Raw genomic sequence first — 11,014 nt, forward strand, 5'->3', positions numbered from 1 at the left:
GGCAGATGGGAGCCACTCTCCCATTCAGTATGGCTTTTCTCAAAAGGGATCCCTCATGCTTTTTGCTTGCAGACTGATGGTCTCTTTTCCTTTCTCAAAATAGCAAAATGGCTTGGAATGTAGCTCAGTATGAAGGCCCTAGGTTCAATCTTTAGTACTGCAAAACACGGGGTGGTGGTGGAGGACATGTAACTCAGTGTTACTGTTTACCTAGCATGCACAAGATCCTGGGATTAATCCTCAATACTGAAAAACAAAATCAAAATAGATAAAATAGGCACAATCACCCAAGTGTGGTTATGCATGCCTATAACCCCAGCATTGTGGGAGGCTGAGGCAGGAGGATCACAAGTTTGAGGCAAGACCCTGTGTCAAGGGTCTGGGAATGTGGCTTATCAATAGAGTTTACTTGGTACATGCACAAGTGCAAGAGTCTGGGTTCACTCCAACCATTGGGGGAAAGAAAACAGGGACATCAGTGTCCATTTCATGTAGCTTTTCTGAAAACGAGATGAATTTATATATATTAAGTGCATAGAGGAACTACTCAATAAATATCATAAAATGTTCTCTTTTGATTGGGAAGTTCATGTCAAAATATGTATCTTAGAAAGATTTACATTAAAACTTAGATGAAATAAATTAAAAATAACTCAAGAATAGAAAATCTGCATAGCTTTGCATCCCAGTTTAAAGGAATGAAATCCATAATTTAATGTTTCATCCAAGGGCAAAGCAGGAGGATCACAAGTTCAAGCCCAGACTGGGCAACTTAGGTAGACCATTTCCAAAAAAGGAAGGAGGGCTGAGGATGTAATTCAGTGTGAAGGTTGTGGGTTCAATCTCCAGTACAAAAAAATTTTTTTGTATAAAGTGAATTCTACTAAATCAGCTAGTTTATGCTACCAAATAATTAAAGAAAGAAAAACACTGCACAAATTCAGGTTACAAGAGGAGGGGAGATTTCCCAAATCATTTTTCAAGTCCTGATTGATCTTGATATGAAATCTGAGAACATTACAAAAAATAGATTAATATCTTTCATGATACAAAAATCTTTAACAAAATATCAAATCAAATGCAGCAAATTAGAAAAATAATAATGAGGACATCATGATCAAATCTATACTGTGCTTGTTTCCTAAGGGTGCTGTAACAAATCACCACACATTTGGTTGATAAAACTGAAATTTATTCTCTTGCAGCCCTGGAGGAGAGTTATCCAAAATCAAGGTGTCCACAGGACAAGGCTTCCTCCAAAGGCTCTAGGGAAGAATCTGCCCCTTACTTCTAACTTCCAGTAGTTGATGACATTGCTTTGCTTGTGGCCCTCCAATCTCTGCTTCCATCTTCCCACTGCTTTCTCTTCTGTGTTTATCCCAGGGATACAAGGTTGTTTTAGCATTCAAAATCATAAAGCACCATAAAGGAAAAAAAAAATCACAATCATCTCATATCACAAAAGGTATTTAACAAAATCCAGTACCTGTGCATGATTAAAAACTCTTGTCAAAACTTCCTCAATTTGATAAAGGAAAAGAAAAACCTTTAATCCGTATCTGCTGGTGAAATTAGGTATTAGCCTCTGGAAGATGTTCACTCACACCACCTCTACTCAACATTGTATTAAAAGTACTGGCAGGGGCTGGGGATTTAGCTCAGTGGTTCTGCCACCTCCCCTGCAAGGTCCTGAGTTTGATCCCCAGTACAAAAAAAAAAAAAAGTACAAGCACATCCATTTGGGCAAAAAAAGAGAAAAGTTATAGAAATTGCTTGCTGCATGCCAGATGTCCCAATTACTCAGGACACTGAGCAGGATCACCCAGGAGTTCAAGGCCGGCCTGGGCAACATAGTGAGAGCTTGTCTCAGAATGAAAATAAGCAAACAAAAATACCACATTCAAAAAACAAAATTAAAAATAAAGACCCAATGCATCAGTTCAGAGATAATTGAGCCCTCGAGGAAGGACAGAAGTCATACAGCAAGCAAGGATGACTAATTTTGTGAGCTTGAAAGCAGAAAACCATACACTTAAACAGCAGAACTTTACTTTCTCAGTTCCAGAGGCTGGCAACTTCAAGATGAAGGCCTAGCAGGATGAGTTTCTGGTGAAGGCTTTCTTTCTAGCTAGCAGATGCCTGCTTTTTGGCCTTGAGGGAAAGGGGAGAGGGAATGAGCTCTCTAGTATCTCTTCAGGTAAGTGCACTAAAATCCTGTTGGATCAGGGACCTACCCTTATAATTTCATTTAACCTTAATTCTGTAAAGGCCTGTTTCCAAATGTAAATACTTATATTTGGAGGAAACACACATATTCAGGCAATAATTCAGTAAATTTGTGTGAGACTTAGCACTTGTCTTATTTACTTTTCCAATACCCAAAGTTAAAGGAGAAAAGGTTTATTTGGCTTACAGTGCATAGAGGTTTCAGTCAATAGTTGGCTGGCTCCAAGATAAAGTAGCACATGGCAGAGGGGCATCGCAGAGGAGAACAAGTTCATAGTGCCCACAAGGTAGCAAAAGCAACTAGAGAGCAAGAGAGGGGCCCTCAACAGCATCTTTCTGCCCCTTTTATCTTATGCAGACTACTTAGTGTGGGTAGCACTTATGCCTTAATCCTAGTATCCTTGAGCCTAGCATTGCACCATGAATCAATTACAGAAAAAGTCCCACCTATGACTGCATGAGGCTTTAGGAGGACATCTAAATACAAGTCATAACAGCACTTTTTGAAAAAGTATGAACAGCAAAGAAGGAATGTGTTGAGAAGTTAAGACTGATGTTTCCAGTCAACACTTCCATTTCTTTCCCTGCATTTTCATTTGGATAAAATATTTATATTTTTCTACTAGATTTGTGTGTTGTCTAAGGTAGCTTCCTATTGCTTAAAATATAAAACAATGTTATGTGAGGATTTAAAATGACTTTTAGGCAGCCAAAAGAAAGATAGCTTCTAAAGAAGAATGGCAAGTAACTTAATTTTTATTCACATGTAATTTGAATTGCTTGACTCCCTGGGGGAGATGTTTTACTATGACATTGCAGCCAAAAATATAAGAAATAAGTCTATTTTAAGAGAGTGATGTACAGCATAGGAAATAAGATTGAAGAGACAACCTAGAGAATGGGAAAACACTTCTTTGCCAGCTATTCCTTGGACAGAGAACTATTATCTAGAATATATAAAGTACTCCAAAAATTAAGACCCTCCCAAATATAAGGACCAATCAAAATACAGGCAGTTGAAATTTAGACACTTCTCAGAAGAAATACAAATACATGAAATACAAATGTACATGAAAAATGCACAACACCGGTGGTTATTAGAGAAATGCAAATTTAAAAAATATTGAGATTTCATCTTACTTCAGAAAGAATGGCTATCATCAAGAAATCAGAGGACCAGAATGGGAGAAAAGAAGAGAAAGCAATCAAATAATAACAAATGCTGGCTAGGCTGTAGGAAAAGAAACCTTTGTACATTGTTGGTGGGAATGTAAACTAGTACAACCATTATGGAAATCAGTATGGAGATTCCTCAAAAAACTAAAACTAGAAATTCCATTTGGTCCAGCTATTCTTTCAGGTATCTTTCTGAAAGAGTTAAAGACATCATATTACAGTGATACCTGCTTATACATGTTTATAGCAGCACAACTCATAATAGCTATATCTTGGAAGGACCCCATATGTCTATCAATAGATGAATGGATTAAGAAAATGTAATAGTCATACACAATAGAGTACTACTCTGCCATAAAGAAGGATAAAGTTGAATTATTTTTAAGAAAACGGATGTACTTTGAAACCATAATGCTACATGAAATAAATCAGATGCACAAGCTTAAATATTGCATGGCTTCTCTCACATGAGAAACCCAAACTATAAATAAAGCAAAATAAAAGATAATAGGAAATAGGGTGATAGATCTTTTGCAAATAGAAAAGGGACCAACAGATGGAGGAAGGGTAGAAGAGGATTAAAAAAAAGAATTAGGGCCGGGGATTTAGCTCAGTGGTTCTACCGCCTGCCTCTCAATCACAAGGACCCAAGTTCAATCCACAGTACCAAAAAAAAAAAAAAAGAATTAATACATGTTATATACATGTACTAACTCATGAGGAATGTGATCATTATGTACCACAAACATGTACTAATAAAAATAAAAATTGAAAATATATTTGTGGGGAAAAAGTAAGATATCAGGTATAGTGACACATGCTTATAATTGCAGCTATTTGGCAGGTTAAAGAAGGAGGACTGTGTGTTCAAGCCCAAACTGGAAACTCAGTGAGACCCTGTCTCAAAATAAAAAGGGCTGAGGATATTGCTCAAGTGTGAAGGCCATGGGTTCAATCCCAGTACCACAGAGGTAGAGGTAGAGGTAGGGCAGAGGTAGAACACTTCCCTAGCACATGGAAGGTCCTAGGTTTTATCCCCTGTATTGCAGAAAAATAATTAAGTAATGCCTAGGTCTAGTTTCATTACCCATGGGGCCCAAGTGTGCTCATCCCTGTTCATATTCAAATATGGCACATTATGTGACCCAGGAATTCTACACAAGTGCACAAAAATGATGCTAGCGACTTGCCATGTTCAGCATCTACTCTGTGACAGGCATTGTGCCAGCTGCTGGGAATGCAGAAAGGAAAAAACCTAGGTCCCATCCTCAAAGAATATACAGTCTATTAGGGGGTGACATCTGTTTCCCAGTTATTCTCCCAGGAGTGGAAAGGGTTTGTCCAGTCACTCAGTTTCTCTTACCCAGAAAGCTAGCTGGAAAGGTTAAGTGAGCTCAAAGGACATTTTCAGGGTATCTATCTTACCAATAGTGCAGTATTGAATATGCAACCCATGCCAGCAGTGAAGCAGTCAAGATGGACACTAAAAAGAAATGGCAGGAGTGGTTCCAGCCTCATAGTGAGAAACTGGCCTGAACTTGAGAAACTAAAGGGAAAGGCTGGCTGGGAGTAACCATAACTCCACCATGAAGCTGTGCCTGGCTTGCTAGGATTAATCAATTTGGCTCTGGATTCTGTTTGCCCATGTTGCCTACCAGTGACAACAGAGACACATCTTGAATTGAACTTTTTTTTTTCATTTTCCTTTTGCTTTTTGTCCTCCTTTCTGGTTCTTGTTTTTTTCTTGATTCTTTGAATAAGGTTTCTAATATTTTTTGTTGTTGTTCTGTTTTGTTCTTATTTCTTCCCTTTTTTTCTCCACCATCTTGCTAAAGTTTGTCCTCTAGCCTTGCTTCTGATCTTTTTTTGTTTTTTACCCCCAACCTCTTTTAAATCTTCTCCCCTAAGGGCAAAATTGCTATATTAAGGGATTATTTCTTGTATACAATTTTCAGATTCATTCTAAATTTTGTTATATAACCACAAATCTAGTTCATGCAGTTCAAGTTAGAAAATTAAGTTACCACAATTTATCATTTTCTAGGTTGTATTTGATGCTATTGTTATTGTTTGTACTGCTTTAGCCAAGGTGACATAATTGTGGTAATCAGTTTTTCTTCCTGGTACACCAAGACTGAGATTGTCTAAGGGTCTCAAAAATACAAAAACTACCTACAGGCCAGTGCCAAAGAATAGGCAGGTGTGCCAAGTAGGCAGAAACTTCTCATCCCCAATAAATCTAAGTGGTAGGATCTTGCAACAGACTCAAAACCCAAAGGCTAGCTACACCAGGAAGACACTTCCGGGAAGTAGTCATTTCCTAAGGGTTCTGAATACTGGCAATAAAGGTACTCGCCATAAGCAATTTACAAGTATCAACTCAGAAAAAAAATAGAAACTGAGAAAACACTTAAACAAGATGCACCCCCTCCCAACTTTCAGCTCACCAAAGGCAAACTCTGGGGGCAATGAGGTGGAACAATCCAAAAGGCACCCACCTGGACTCTGTGAAGTGTTAACTTCTGAAGTAACAAAGCAGATACATAAGTCTCTAAAAAATATCAAAGAAGAAATAATTTCCCAGAAAACTACAGAGATGGTGATCAGAATGAAAGACACGATCAGTGACTCTAGAGTAGATACAGAGTAAAAAAAATAGAGGAGCCAGAAACATGATGGAAACCATGAATCTCCAGCATAGGAAAGAAATGGAATCCATGAAACAGATTCAAACGATATCCAGGAGAGTAAAAACTCCACTGAAAGTATATTCAGTAGAATAAGCCAATGTGAGGACAGAATATCAGATATAGAAGACAGGATTGCAGTTAGCAATCATGAAAAGACTTCTTAAAAATAGCAAGGGACCATAAGAAATCAATCCAGGAGCTGCTAGATGATGCAAAGAAGAGTAACATAAGATTGATCAGAGTCAATGAGAAAGCAGGAGATAGTGCAAATGACATAAAAAACCTGCCCTCAAAAATGATGGTAGAAAACGTCCCCAAAAGGGAAAAATAATTTGACATACAAATAAGTGAGACATACAGGACTCCAATTAACCATGACCAAAAAAAAACAAAAAAAAAAACTTCCCCAAGGCATATTATAGTCAAAATTCCAGAAATTTAACATAAGGACAGAATATTAAAAGCTGTTAGAGAAAAGAAACAAATCACCTATAAAGGGAACCCCATCAGAATCACACTGGACTTTTCGATACAAACCCTCAAGTCAAGGAGAGCATGGAGTGGAGTATTTCTAGCCCTAAAGGAAAGGAATCTCCAACCCAGACTGGTGCACCCTGGAAAACTACCTTTAAAAATTGATGGAGAGGGCTGGGGATTTAGCTCAGTGGTTTCGCCGCCTGCTGCGCAAGCGCAAAGACCCAAGTTCAATCCCCGGTACCAAAAAAAATTGATGGAGAAATCAGATACTACCACGATAAAGAACACCTGAAGAAATTCATGACCACCAAACCAGCACACACAAGTGTTCTGAAGGATATTCTAGAAAGAGACAACAAGTATTACAACTCATGAACCCCAACAGAATGAATCCACCAGGCAAGGCAAGAAATTAAACAGCAGGAAAATAACATAATCATCAACGTTAATGATCTCAATTTGCCAATTAAATGAAACAGACTGGCAGAATGGATCAAGAAGCAAGATCCAATATGCTCCATACAAGAAACATATTTAATTCAAAAGTTCACTGACTGAAAGTCAAAGGGTGGAAAACAATATTCCATGCGACAGGAACCCAGAAAAAAGCAGGGGTAGCTATTATATTTGCAGATAAAGTGGATTTCAAGCCAAGAATAAGAGATAAAGAAGGTCACTACATCCTTGTAAAGGGAACAATACAAGAGGAAGAGATAACAGTCATAAATAAATATGCACCAAATAGCAGAGTACTCAACTATATAAAACAAATATTAATCAACATGAAAAATCAAATAAGCACTAATACAATTGTAATGGGGAACTTCAATACCCTGTCACAAATAGATCAACCACACAAAAAAACCATGAAATATTAGAACTGAACCAAACTTTTGAACAAATGAACTTAGTAGATGCCTATAGTGTTCCACCCCACAACATCAGAATATACATTCGTCTCAGATGCACATGGGACTTTCTACAAAACAGACCACATACTAGCTCATAGAACATGCTTAAGTAATGCAAAGGAACTGAAATTATCCCATGCATATTATCAGACCATAGTGTAACGGCAAAAGAATCAAACAGCAAATCAATGGCAAAAGAAACCACAAGAACTTCATAAACACATGGAAATTAAATAACACCCTACTGAACAACCAATGGATCACAGATTAAAGAAGAAATCAGACAATTTCTGCAATTAAATGATAATGACAATACAACATAACCGAACTTATGGGACACAATGAAAGTAGTCCTACAAGGGAAATTTATAGCAGTGAACACTCCTATCAGGAAAAGAGCAGGCTCACATAAACAACCTAATGTTGAACCTCAAGCTTCTAGAAAAAGAAGAGCAAGTCAAACCCAAAGCTTGTACAAGGGAGGAAATTATAAAAATCAGACCAGAAATTAATGCAATGCAGACTAAAAAAAAAATACAAAGAATCAATGAATCAAAGAGTTGGTTCTTTGAAAGATTAAATAAAATTGACAACGAACCTTATCAAAAAAAGGAAAGACACAATCCATGCAATTACAAATGAAAAGGGTGAATGGACTGCAGAGCAACATGCCCAAGTTTTATTGTGACTGTGATATGTACCTCACCCATGACTCCCCATCTGTGAGAAAGACACACTGCAGTGGTAGGAAACATAAAGAGAATGTGAAATACTAACAGAAATGGATGGAAGAGCAGGCTCAGAGCCTGATTGACAAAACAACGGCTGCATTTCAACAAGGAAAGATCCCTCCTACTCTGTTCTCGGCTCCTCCTCCAGCAGGGGTGATGATCCCACCTCCACCCAGTCTCCCGGGTCCTCCTCGACCTGGCATGATGCCAGTGCCCCACATGGGAGGCCCTCCCATGATGCCAATGTTGGGCCCCCCTCTGCCCGGGATGATGCCAGTGGGACCTGCTCCTGGAATGAGGCCACCCATGGGAGGCCACATGCCAATGATGCCTGGGCCTCCAATGATGCGCCCACCTGCTCGCCCCATGATGGTGCCCACTCAGCCAGGAATGACTCGGCCAGTCAGATAAAGCCAGAGGGGTGGCCTCTTTATGTAAGTTTTGTATTAGTTGTTCTACATCACCAGGAGATCATGATACTGTGACTGTAGGTGTTTTCTAACAACATAAGGAAGACTTGCTCCTTCTTCCTGTCAGACTAGTTTTGAAGGGAGAAGTGAGATAAACAAAAATACAGGAATTACAGTTTCATTTGTATTGTGAAATGTAAAAATAAAATTGTCAGCTCTTTAGTTAAAAAAAAAAAAACCAAAAACAAATGAAAAGGGTGAAATTACAAAAGACCCTGCAGAAATCCAGATCATTACTACTTCAAGAACCTGTATTCTAATAAGATGGAAAATACAGAAGAAACAGATTCCTAGATCCATATGAATTACCAAAACTGAATCAAGAAGATATAAAAATTGTAAATAAACCAATCAGCCAACAAAATTGAAGAGGTAATTAAAAATTTACCAACAAAGAAAAGCCCAGGCCCTGATGGACTCACTGCTGAATTCTACAAGAAATTTAGAGAAGACCTAATGCCACTATTTCTCAAACTCTTTAATGAAATGGAAAGGGAAGCAATATTCCCAAATTCATTCCTGGAAGCAAGTATTACCCTGATTCCAAAACCAGAGAAGGATTCAATCAAAAAAGAGAACTACAAGCCTATCTCCCTAATGACCACAGATGCAAAAACCCTCAATAAAATACTGGTAAACAATGCAGTAAATCATCAAGATGATTACGCACTATGACTAAGAAGGATTCAACCCAGGGATGCAGTGATGATTCAACATATGCAAATCAATAAATGTAATATACTATATAAACAGAGGCAAGGACAAAAACCATATGATCATCTTGACAGATGAAGAAAAAGCATTTGACAAGGCCCAACACCAATTTATAAAAACCGTACAGAAAATTGGTATAAATGGTCTTTCTCTCAATCTGATAAAAGCCATCTATGATAAACCATGAACCAACATCATACAAAATGGACAAAAACTGAATGTTTTCACTTTACAATCAGGAACAAGACAAGGATGTCCACTGTCACCACTCTTGTTTAATATAGTTTTGGAAACACTAGCCAAAGTAATTAGATAAGAGAAAGAAATAAAAGGAATAAAGATAGGAAAGAAAGAAGTTAAATTATCATTTTTCCAGATGACATGATACTCTATATAGAAGACCCCAAAAATTCCATCAAAAGACTTCTAGATTTGATAACAAAATTCAGTGGCACACTTGGATACAAAGTCAACACTCAAAAGTCTATGTACTTTTTTTTTTTTTTTGGTACTGAGGATCGAACTTGGGACCTTGCGCTTGCGAGGCAGGCAATGGAACAACTGAGCTAAATCCCCAGCCCAACACTCAAAAAGTCAATAGCCTTCCTGTACACAAATAACAAACTCACTGAGAAATCAGAGAAATAACCACTTTCACAATAGCATCCAAAAACTGAACTAGGGATCAAATCTAACTAAGGAAGTAAAAGAACTCTATATTGAAAACTACAGTACTCTGAAAAAGGAGATTGAAGAGGATATTAGAAAATGAAAACATATACCTGGTTTTTGAACAGGAAGTACCAATATAGTGAAAATGGCCACACTTCCAAAATTGTTACACAGATTTAATGCAATCCCAATCAATATTCCAAGAGCATATCTCACAGAATTAGAGAAAATAATCCTAAAAATCATTTGGAACCAGAAGAAACCTAGAATAGCAAAGGCAATTCTGAGCAACAAGAGCAAGGCAGGGGGTATCAAAATCCTTGACCTGAAGTTATACTACAAAGCTACTCTGATAAAAAAAAAACCCAGCATGGTACTGGCAAAAGATCAGACCTGAGGATCAATGGAACAGACTAGAAGATGCAGAAACAAGTCCAGACATATTCAGCCACCTAATCTTTGACAAAGGAGCCAAACACCTTCACTGAAAGAAAGACGGCCTCTTTAATAAATGGTGCTAGAAAAACTGGATTTCTACTTGCTGAAAACTGAAACTAGACCCATATCTTTCACCATGCACTAACCTAAAATCAAAATGGATCAAAGGTCTAAATATTAAAATGGAAATACTAAATCTCCTGGAAGAGCGAATAGGTAGAATACTTGAGGACACAGGAGTAGGCAAAGACTTCATGAACAAAACCCAGACCACATGGGAAATACAACAAAGAATCAACAACTGGGACCTCATCTTATTAAAAGGCTTTTGCACAGCAAGAGAAACCACTAACAGAATGAAGAGACAACCCACAGTGTGGGGAAAAGATTTTTTTATCAGCTATTCATCAGATAAAGGACTATTATCTAGAATATATAAAGAACTAAAAAAAAAAAAACTCAGATCCCCCCCAAATTTAAAGACCCAATCCAGAAATGGGCATCTGAAA

At 37.8% G+C, this 11,014-nt stretch overlaps 1 pseudogene; it reads left to right on the forward strand.

The window, feature by feature from the left end:
- Positions 1-8,184: 8,184 nt before the first annotated feature.
- LOC101715951 (U1 small nuclear ribonucleoprotein C pseudogene) lies at positions 8,185-8,862 on the forward strand (annotated as a pseudogene).
- Positions 8,863-11,014: the final 2,152 nt, after the last annotated feature.

The sequence above is a fragment of the Heterocephalus glaber genome, unplaced genomic scaffold, assembly GCF_053883595.1.
Source record: "Heterocephalus glaber isolate CG9 unplaced genomic scaffold, H.glaber_assembly_v1.0 deba00000942, whole genome shotgun sequence".
NCBI lineage: Eukaryota > Metazoa > Chordata > Mammalia > Rodentia > Bathyergidae > Heterocephalus > Heterocephalus glaber.